The sequence below is a fragment of the Polyodon spathula genome, chromosome 5, assembly GCF_017654505.1.
Source record: "Polyodon spathula isolate WHYD16114869_AA chromosome 5, ASM1765450v1, whole genome shotgun sequence".
NCBI classification, from domain to species: domain Eukaryota; kingdom Metazoa; phylum Chordata; class Actinopteri; order Acipenseriformes; family Polyodontidae; genus Polyodon; species Polyodon spathula.
In genome coordinates this window covers 76,915,678-76,924,471 of record NC_054538.1, presented here as the reverse complement: position 1 = coordinate 76,924,471, position 8,794 = coordinate 76,915,678, and the positions used below count along the sequence as shown (strand labels likewise).

General features: G+C 38.5%; 1 protein-coding gene across 1 annotated transcript in view; it reads left to right on the top strand.

Annotated features, from left to right (window-relative positions):
- Nucleotides 1-279: 279 nt before the first annotated feature.
- socs5b (suppressor of cytokine signaling 5b) overlaps nt 280-8,794 on the top strand; it is a 25,771-nt gene continuing 17,256 nt past the window's right edge. Inside the window, exon 1 of the mRNA XM_041251394.1 lies at nt 280-432. The gene's annotated coding sequence lies outside the window, so the exon portion shown is untranslated. The remainder of the gene's footprint in view (nt 433-8,794) is intronic.

The window sequence follows — 8,794 nt, the reverse complement described above, 5'->3', positions numbered from 1 at the left end:
TTTCCATTCGCGTCAGTCACTGCTTGACGCTCGCCTGTCTCCCCTCCTCTCTCTGTTCAGAAGTGTATCCGCGGCCTCCAGTTGCCATTGGAGCGGCGTGTTGCCGACCATTCCCCGCCTGCAAGTTAGCACAACGCCTCCGTCACGTCTTTCTCGACTTGGCGACCATAACTGAGAGAGGAAGAGGAAAAGGCTCGGCAACGCAGTAGCCGCGGCTGCAAGGGGGAAACGGGAGAGTAGACTCTTTTTCTCTTTTTTTTTTTTTTTTTTTTTTTTTTTTTTTTTTTTTAAATAAATCTGGAAAACGGGATTGCTAAATGCTACTTCATTATCCCGTGTCATTTGTTTAAACCCCGCTGGTCAGCTGGAGAGGGAGATGCGCCCAGTTTGAGTGCTATTTGCTTCAGACAAAAGATAGGAGTTCAAAAAAAGGTAGGTAGAGAACGAGAACATAGGTCCATTTTCAAAGAAAAAATAAAATAAAAATAAAAATAATAAAAAAGTCCGACCGGGCGGATGCAGCCGGCGTGACGATTGTATGTCGTGTTTAGTTGTGTAAGAACTTTGTGTGCATTGCTATTGCGAGAATGACAACTTTGTACAATATTGCCACAAGCATTTTATTTATTTATTTATTTTACAAAGCGTGCAAGTAACTGAGTCTTCGGTCTGCCTGTGTAGCGGCGATTGGCACACACACTGGCAGCATTACTATGATTTCACACAGTGCTAAATTACTCGTACTACAGCCTGGTCCTGGGCAAAAAAAAAAAAAAAAAAAAGGCCGCTACTGATTATTTGTTCAGTGTATGCAGATGAGAAACAAGGTTACGAAATCCGAATTGCTTACCGATGGTTTTCCATTATTGCAACCGCTTGAGGTGCTGTGCAGGAAATATCTGACATTTTATTGTACCTTATTATTATTATTATTATTATTATTATTATTTAACCCAGTAGATCTGGGTTAAATAACCTTTATTGGACTTAGTGCTAGTAGTGTGACGATCATCACACCTCATTTTAACATGTGGACAATAAAATTGTCAGTGTGTATTTTCACACGATACAGTATCATATTATATATATATATATATATATCATATTCATATATATATAATCTTATATATATATATATATATATATATAGAAATAAATTTAGTCCCTAAAGAGAAAAATGCATTTAATACTGTAAATCTATCAATGTATCTATACACAAGTTATTAAACTTTACGGCCCACATCAGTTGCATCAGTTGACCTGATGAGTGAATGTATTTGTAAGAAGCAGTGATGGTGAGATTTGTTAATGTCAAGGGGAGCAGGTCAGTGCTCTGGATACGTGCGGAACTAATAAATGAACTTTGTTTGCTGCATTTGTGTATTCCCGTACAGTCAATACCTACCTGTGGCAAACTGATACAGCTGATAACAGGTGAAGCACTGCTAAATGTGCTGTAGGCATATGCAGTGGAGATGTGAAGTCGTGTCATAGTGAACTTCTCTCAGAATATTACTGCGGTGGGTGACAAAAAGCATGAAAGAAAGAAGCTGGGATGATTTGTGCATGCTGCTGTATTCGAAAGTCAAAAGTGGTCCATTATTTTTCATATCCTCTTAAGTCACAATTTTTTTTTACATTGCAATTTGAGAAATGTTTGACCGGTTTCTGTGAATTCTATAGGGTACGAGACATTGCTCTGCGAAAACTCTGACTGCACATCCATGCTTTAATATGGATACATACATAGTAAACATAGATTGGTACAGTTGTGCACACAGCGATTTGAAGGGGATTTAATTTGGAAAGCAGGCTGTCGTGGGGTATCCGTATTTGGAGTAATCAAGCTTTCATACAGCAGAGGGTTTTGGTTAAATATCGTGGATTATTCCAGTAAAAAAAAAAAAAAAGGAAATGCCCCTTTAACTTGTGTTCATCCCTCCAGTGACTCTCCCCTGGGACCTGGGCCCTAAAGAAGCTCGGAGCTCATGACGTTGGTGCAAAGGGCTGCAGTGTTGAAGTTAGTGCAAGGGGCTGCAGGTTATAAAGCTAATGGTTGTCTGTACTGGTGGTGATTTACTGTACAGCATACTTTGTCTTATGTGTGATCTGACAGTAGAGGTGTGAGGTTGTGATTTCCTTTCCTGTTCGTGTATAAAATAAATATTCTTAACTTCAATGCATTTGGAATCGGAAAGCCCGCGGCGAGCAGTAACTCTCCTGTGTGTGTGTGTGTGGAAAAGACTGAATATAAAAATAAAAAAAAATGAATGGGAAACAAATTAGTCTTCCACTGCAGGCTTGGCTAACATTTAGACTAACCATGGACATTCGTGACCCAATGAATGTTATTAAATTCCAGCAGTTGATTCACTAAGATGATATAACAGGAGACTGTTACTAAATGGAGGCATGGAGGGGAGGGGTTAACACTTTGCAGAGTGCTCAGAAAAAAAAAAAAAAATCTTAGTAGAGTACAGTAACTTTGCTTGCAGTATTCCGCCATTTTCTGAATACTGTTTAGACAAAGGAGTTTTGAATGGAACTTTCCACTTTTATCAGAAAAAATATATCTTCCCCCCCATGATGTGAATATTTGCCAGAACAGTTTGAAGACATTGAAAAATACTTCTATCTATTTAGTATTATAAAATTAGTGCTACTGTATTGAGTGTTTCATAGTTACAAATGCTAAAGCCTTTGCCAGTGCAGCCAATCTGCAAACATATTGAGCTTCTCTATAGCCCCTTCAGTCTCTGTGTATAATTGTACCGTGTTAAGTTTTCTATATGTATTTATTTTATAATAGTGATTTTTAAAAGTTGTGGCAGGGTAGCTTCTTGAACTCTGTAGTGTGCACACAAATTGTTTTATTTTTTTTTTTTTTTAATTAATAGAAAAATTGTGACCGAAGTGAATATAAAATGGTGGATTGAAACCTTCTAAAACATGGAAAACAGATTCAAAAAGCGTTGTGGTAGTCAAGTCAAACTGTTCTTTTTTTTCTCTCTCGTAGCTTTTTTTCAAACACCCTTTGTTTGAACGTAATAAAATACACAAGGTATGAACTCATACCATGCATCCTGTTAAAAATATTTCATCAGTTTTTCTTGGTAGGTGATCAGAAAAAATAAAGGAAAGAAAAGTTTTTTGGCAATCAATTTGAGTAAGACTGGAGGCCAGTTGCTGCAGTTGAAACCATACATTTAAACAGAATTAAAACTTTATATATTTAACATCAGTCTTTAGCTGTGCTAAACAATCATGGAAATGTATTGCTATACAGAATGTAGATACCACATACATGATTATTGGTTTATTTTGTATCACATCAGTTTCACAAAGTATTTTGTGTCTGCTAATAACTATGTTGTAAGTTATAGCGTTGTGTGCATTTTATTTAATGGTCCAGTTTGTTTACATTTCTTAAACGGTAGATTTAACTGTATGGCCACTTGTTTGTCACCCCTTTGCTCACTGCACCAGGGTATATATAAAATATTAAAAATATGAAACAGAAATTAATTTTTGTGCTGCTTGGGACGGACTCCTTTTAATGCAAACAAGCAAATCCTGTTTAATATGTTGCTGTGAGATCTGTATAGAAACTGTGTTATGGTACCTGGTGTTTTAATTACAGGAACCCAGCTTAACGATTAGTAGTTGAAATATTGGCAATGTCACCCCTTGTTGTTAGTCCTTTGCCCCCATTTTAGATCAGAGCAAACATGTCAGGACTTGTTATAGAGAGTTGAAATGTGACATACTGTGTGAAGGATTCCACAAGTAGAAGCAATGAGAAGTTCTCTCAGCCTCTCTGTGCTTCTCTTGTGAAGAATTCCACAAGTGGAGCAATGAGAAGTTCTCTCGGCCTCTCTGTGCTTCTCTTGTGAAGGATTCCACAAGTGGAAGCAATGAGAAGTTCTCTTGGCCTCTCTGTGCTTCTCTTGTGAAGAATTCCACAAGTGGAAGCAATGAGAAGTTCTCTCTGGCTCTGTGCTTGTGTTTTAAAGTTTGAGAATTGTGGAATAACAAGGATCAGCCCACCTTAACCAGCCTACAAATTTGAAATCAGGGTGCCGTTCCTTTTGAGTAGAGTATGTTTGAGGAGTAAAGATGGTTACAGTATTTCCTTATTGCCATGTTTTTAATGAGATGGCTTTAATCCCAAGTTCTAAAATGAAGGGGTAGATTTAGTCAACAAAAAAAACATCAAATCATAGTTCTTGGCACACAGCAGTGTGTGAAGACCACTGCCACAAATGAGTATGATTCTAGAGCGCTGAACAGTATTGCAATCGTTGTCTTCATTTATTGTATGTAAAACAGTATATTGGGTTTTACATTAGGCAAGTGTTGGATTTTAATGTGGATTAGACTCAAATATAATTTAGAAATGTTAGTGTGTCATAATATTAGCAGAAATGTAAACCTTTTATTTCCTTGATGAAGATTGCAGCCATATGCTTGTCCAGATGGCTAAATGTAATTAGCTAACCCTAATGGGGGGGGTCGGTAGGCTTACATTAGTAACATGCCTAAGGACAGATAAAATGCGTTTCGGTATGATGCTAATGAGATGATCAGGGATTTCAATTAGGGGATCATTTTACTTGGATTATGACTTCTATGTAATTATAAAAAAAGTGGTCATAGGAGCCTCACCAAAACAACCTCCAAGTGTGAGTGCCTAGTTTTTTTAATCCATAGATGGACAGTACACTGACTGGCCAAAGGAGTAGAGATTGGCTACAATAGCACAAAGCCACAGTCTGAGTGGGAAGGAGCTGTGTGTCTTGTCCAGTGTTGAAGGCGTCTGTGATTTAGCTCCCTGCAGCACGTGTGTTTCTTAGCGCAATGTGCTGCAAACAACTTCTGTCTGCTTTTGACCAGAGTGGTGGTTTTCACAAACCTCTGCTGTGCCGGGAACACCTGGAATGGCTTTCTTGATTGGTTGTTTGGTGAATGCAGTGGTTGTTTGGTGAACGCCGCCACAGTGTTGAGGGGCGAGCCGGAATGCATGGGAACACATTGTCAGAGAGAGGAGCTCACTGAGATCCTTCCGCCTTCCTGTAATTGTGGCTGAGTAGTTGCACATGGGTCTCACGCTAGTTATATACTCTAGTATAGTAGTATATTTGTTAGGGATGGGTATTTTAAATGTTTTAACATATAAACCCTAAAGTGGTGGTTAAATGTTGAATAATATACTAGACGTATAACCGGTCATGTGACAAATTTCACCAAACGCATATATATATATATTTTTTTAATGTATTTTAGTAGTTTATCATAATATACAGCAGCCCATCGCGTATCCGACTGCTGTGGTAAGGGCGGAAATTATAAAAGGGAAGGGGTTTTGCAGTGGTCTCAAAGGAGTTTTTCTAATTGGTGCAACAGAAAGATTGACACTAGGGTGGGTTTTATTCTTGGTCAGCCTGGCACTTCTTTGGTGCACTGTTTGTAACGCATAACACAAGTGTAAATGTATTTATGTATAGGCTTTATTTTACCAGTATTTTAAGTTTCTAAGAATGTTTCACAGTACAATAGATTTTCAGAACAATCATTACAGTAGCTGTTTAAAGATTTTCTTGTTCCACATTGCTATACCAATGTTATCCCAATTTAAATAATGTAGTGAATAATTTTGGCAAAGGGATTCATGTAACAGAAAGAGTACAGAATAGGTTTCAGTCCCTGTCCTCAAAACCATTCATGGTGTCTGCTCTATACCAGACTTGTTAATTCTCTTATAGACATATGGCTCACTTTTGGCCACAAAATTTAAACGCTGTGCCTAGGCATTGAGCCACTGCAAGGCCACAGAAATCTGAATCTGCAGAACTGAAATATATATATATATATATATTATATATATATATATATATATATATATATATAATATTATATAATATAATATATATACACCTGTCTCTGTAAGGTCCCACAGTTGGGTAGTGCATTCAAAGCAAAGATACTACTATGAAGACCAAGGAGCTTTCAAAACAACTCTGGGATAAAGTTGTGGAAAGGCACAAATCAAGGAAGATTTCAAAGGCATTGAATATCCCTTGGATAACAGTCAAGTCAATCATTAAGAAGTGGAAGGTATATGGCACCACCCAGAATCTGCTTAGAGCAGGTCGTCCTCCCAAACTGAGCAGCTGGGTAAGAAGGGCATTGGACAGAGAAGCCACCAAGAGGCCAATGACAACTCTAAAAGACCTACAGCGTTCCATAGAGAAACTGTCCATGTCTCAATAGCTGAGGTACTCCTCATATCTGGCCTGTATGGAAGAGTGGCAAAAAGGAAGCCATGTCTGAAAAAAGCCTGTGTAAAATTCAGCTTGGAATTTGCAAAAAGGCATGTGGGAGACTCTGAAAAGATGTGGCAAAAGATTCTGTGGTTCAGTTAAACAGAAATTGAACTATTTGTCTTAAATGCAAAATGTTATGTCTGGCGCAAACCCAACACAGCACATCACCCAGGTAACACCATCCCTACTGTGAAACATGGTGGTGGCAACATCATGCTATGGGGATGCTTTTCATTGGCAGGGACTGGGAAGCTTGTCAAGGTAGAGGTCAAAATGGATGGAGCTAAATACAGGCAAATCCTTGAGGAAAACCTGCTTCAATCTGCAAAACACCTAATACTGGGACGGAGATTCACCTTTCAGCAGGACAGTGACCCCAAGCACACAGCCAAAGTGACACGAGTGGCTTAAAAACAAGAAAGTAAATGTCCTGGAGTGGCCCAGTCAAAGCCCGGACTTGAATCCGAATGAGAATCTGTGGCAAGACTTGAAGATCGCTGTCCACCATCGATCTCCATCCAACTTTACAGAGCTTGAACAATTTTGCCAAGAACCATGGGATAATATTGCACAATCCAGATGTGCAAACCTGGTAAAGATTTACCTCAAAAGACTCGCAGCTGTAATTGTTGCCAAAGGTGGTTCTACCAAGTATTGACTCAGGGGGGTGAATACTTATCTAACCAAGACATTTCAGTTTTTTTTTTTCATTAACTGTTTCACAATAAAAAGTGTTGAGTAGGTTGTGTAAATCAAAGAGAAAATCCCATTTAAATGCATCAAGATTTCAGGTTTCTCATTAATAGAAATATCAAGGGACCAGCAAAAAAAAGTGTATTGTCAATAATTTGGATTATCAGGAGTCTAAGGCAAATGTATACTATCAGTTTATATTGAAGTTACGTTAATCTGAGTGCAAGTTGATACAAATACCAATATCCTTTGCACTCAGCTGTTCGAGCTAGACTGCTTTGTTTTATTAAAATGTTTATTCCCTGGGAGGGCTCCAGAATAATTTGCACTAACAGGAAATCCTGTGTTAAGTGAATTTGTAGTATAAAAGTAATTTACCATAAGCGACCTGCTAAATTTGTCCGGGACCATGTAGAAAACTTGTAGTATCAGTAAAATGTGTCTGATCCAAGTTCACTTAAAGGAGAATTGCTTGTAATTTACTGACGTCCAGTTGATAAAGCGTTGAAGGGGGTTGGCGGCAGGTCCACTGCTTTTAAACCAGCGGCAGGCAACAGAGTGAATGGACTCCACAGATCTAAGAGCACTGAGCACTTCAAATCCAGGATATTTAAATCGCATTCAGCATAAGGCAGAAAAGGGAAAAATAAAATGTAATGTTAATACATGTAAAATGCTTTCATGGTGGTCAGATTGAAATGCCAAATGGGTGAAGTCTGGAGTAGAACAGGCTTGTTAACTGCACTTTGCAGCAGGCGTGGTGTCCCGAGTTGACATCTTTTTTAAATAAAAAAAAAAAAAATTAAATTAATCTTGAGGTTAACTTGTAAAGCCACTTTATCCAAGGATTTCGCTATTTTTTTTTTATTTATGAACCGAAGTCAACGTGTGTGGCGTGTGTGTCGGTGGTCTAGGATGGTATTCGATAAAAAATACTCTCCTGTCCCTCTCAAGTTTGATTATGGAGATTGTATAATAATAATAATCTTTATATAGCACCTTTCATAGTGGACCACCATCACAAAGCGCTTTACAAGATTCAAGACTAGGGTATGTGAGCTATGCATCAGCTGCAGAGTCACTTACAACAACATCTCACCAGAAGATTGAGCACAAGGAGGTTAAGTGACTTGCTCAGGGTCACACAGTGAGTCAGTGGCTGAGCTGGGATTTGAACCAGGGACCACCTTGTTACAAACCTGGTTCTTTTAACCACTGGACCACACAGCCTTCTCAAAGAAATAGGCCTACATTTAATTTTAACCCCTAACTCCTTGAGGTACACAAACGGTTTCTTCTTAAAATTAATTTGAGATTGACTCAAGTATCATGTGGAAACTGACAATTTGGATAATCCGATTCAAACCGTCAGTACATTTTAAACCCTGTTTTGTATACTATTATAAAAATAAGAAAGTTCTCAAAATTATTTGTGAGACACATATGTCCCTTGTACTTTAAAGGGTTACATTCTTATGGTTTTGCTGTTTAAAGTCTTGAGTACTGTACAGTAGGACCTGGCTGGGAAAAAAGAATCTGAACTGGACTTTGCTTGACCCCCCCCCCCCCCCCCCCCCCCCAATGCCTTTTGTCTTTTATTCCATTACCCACTGTCTGCTCTAACACTGTTCAAGGGACAATGTGCTTTTGAAACAAGCATCTGGACTGTGCTGCAGGCGTCTTTCTGTGCGCTGAGCTTTCCAAACCTCTGCTATTCTGAGACACTGCTTTTCTTTATGTTTGGGCAACTACATCATCATCCTCATTTCCTGTGGTTT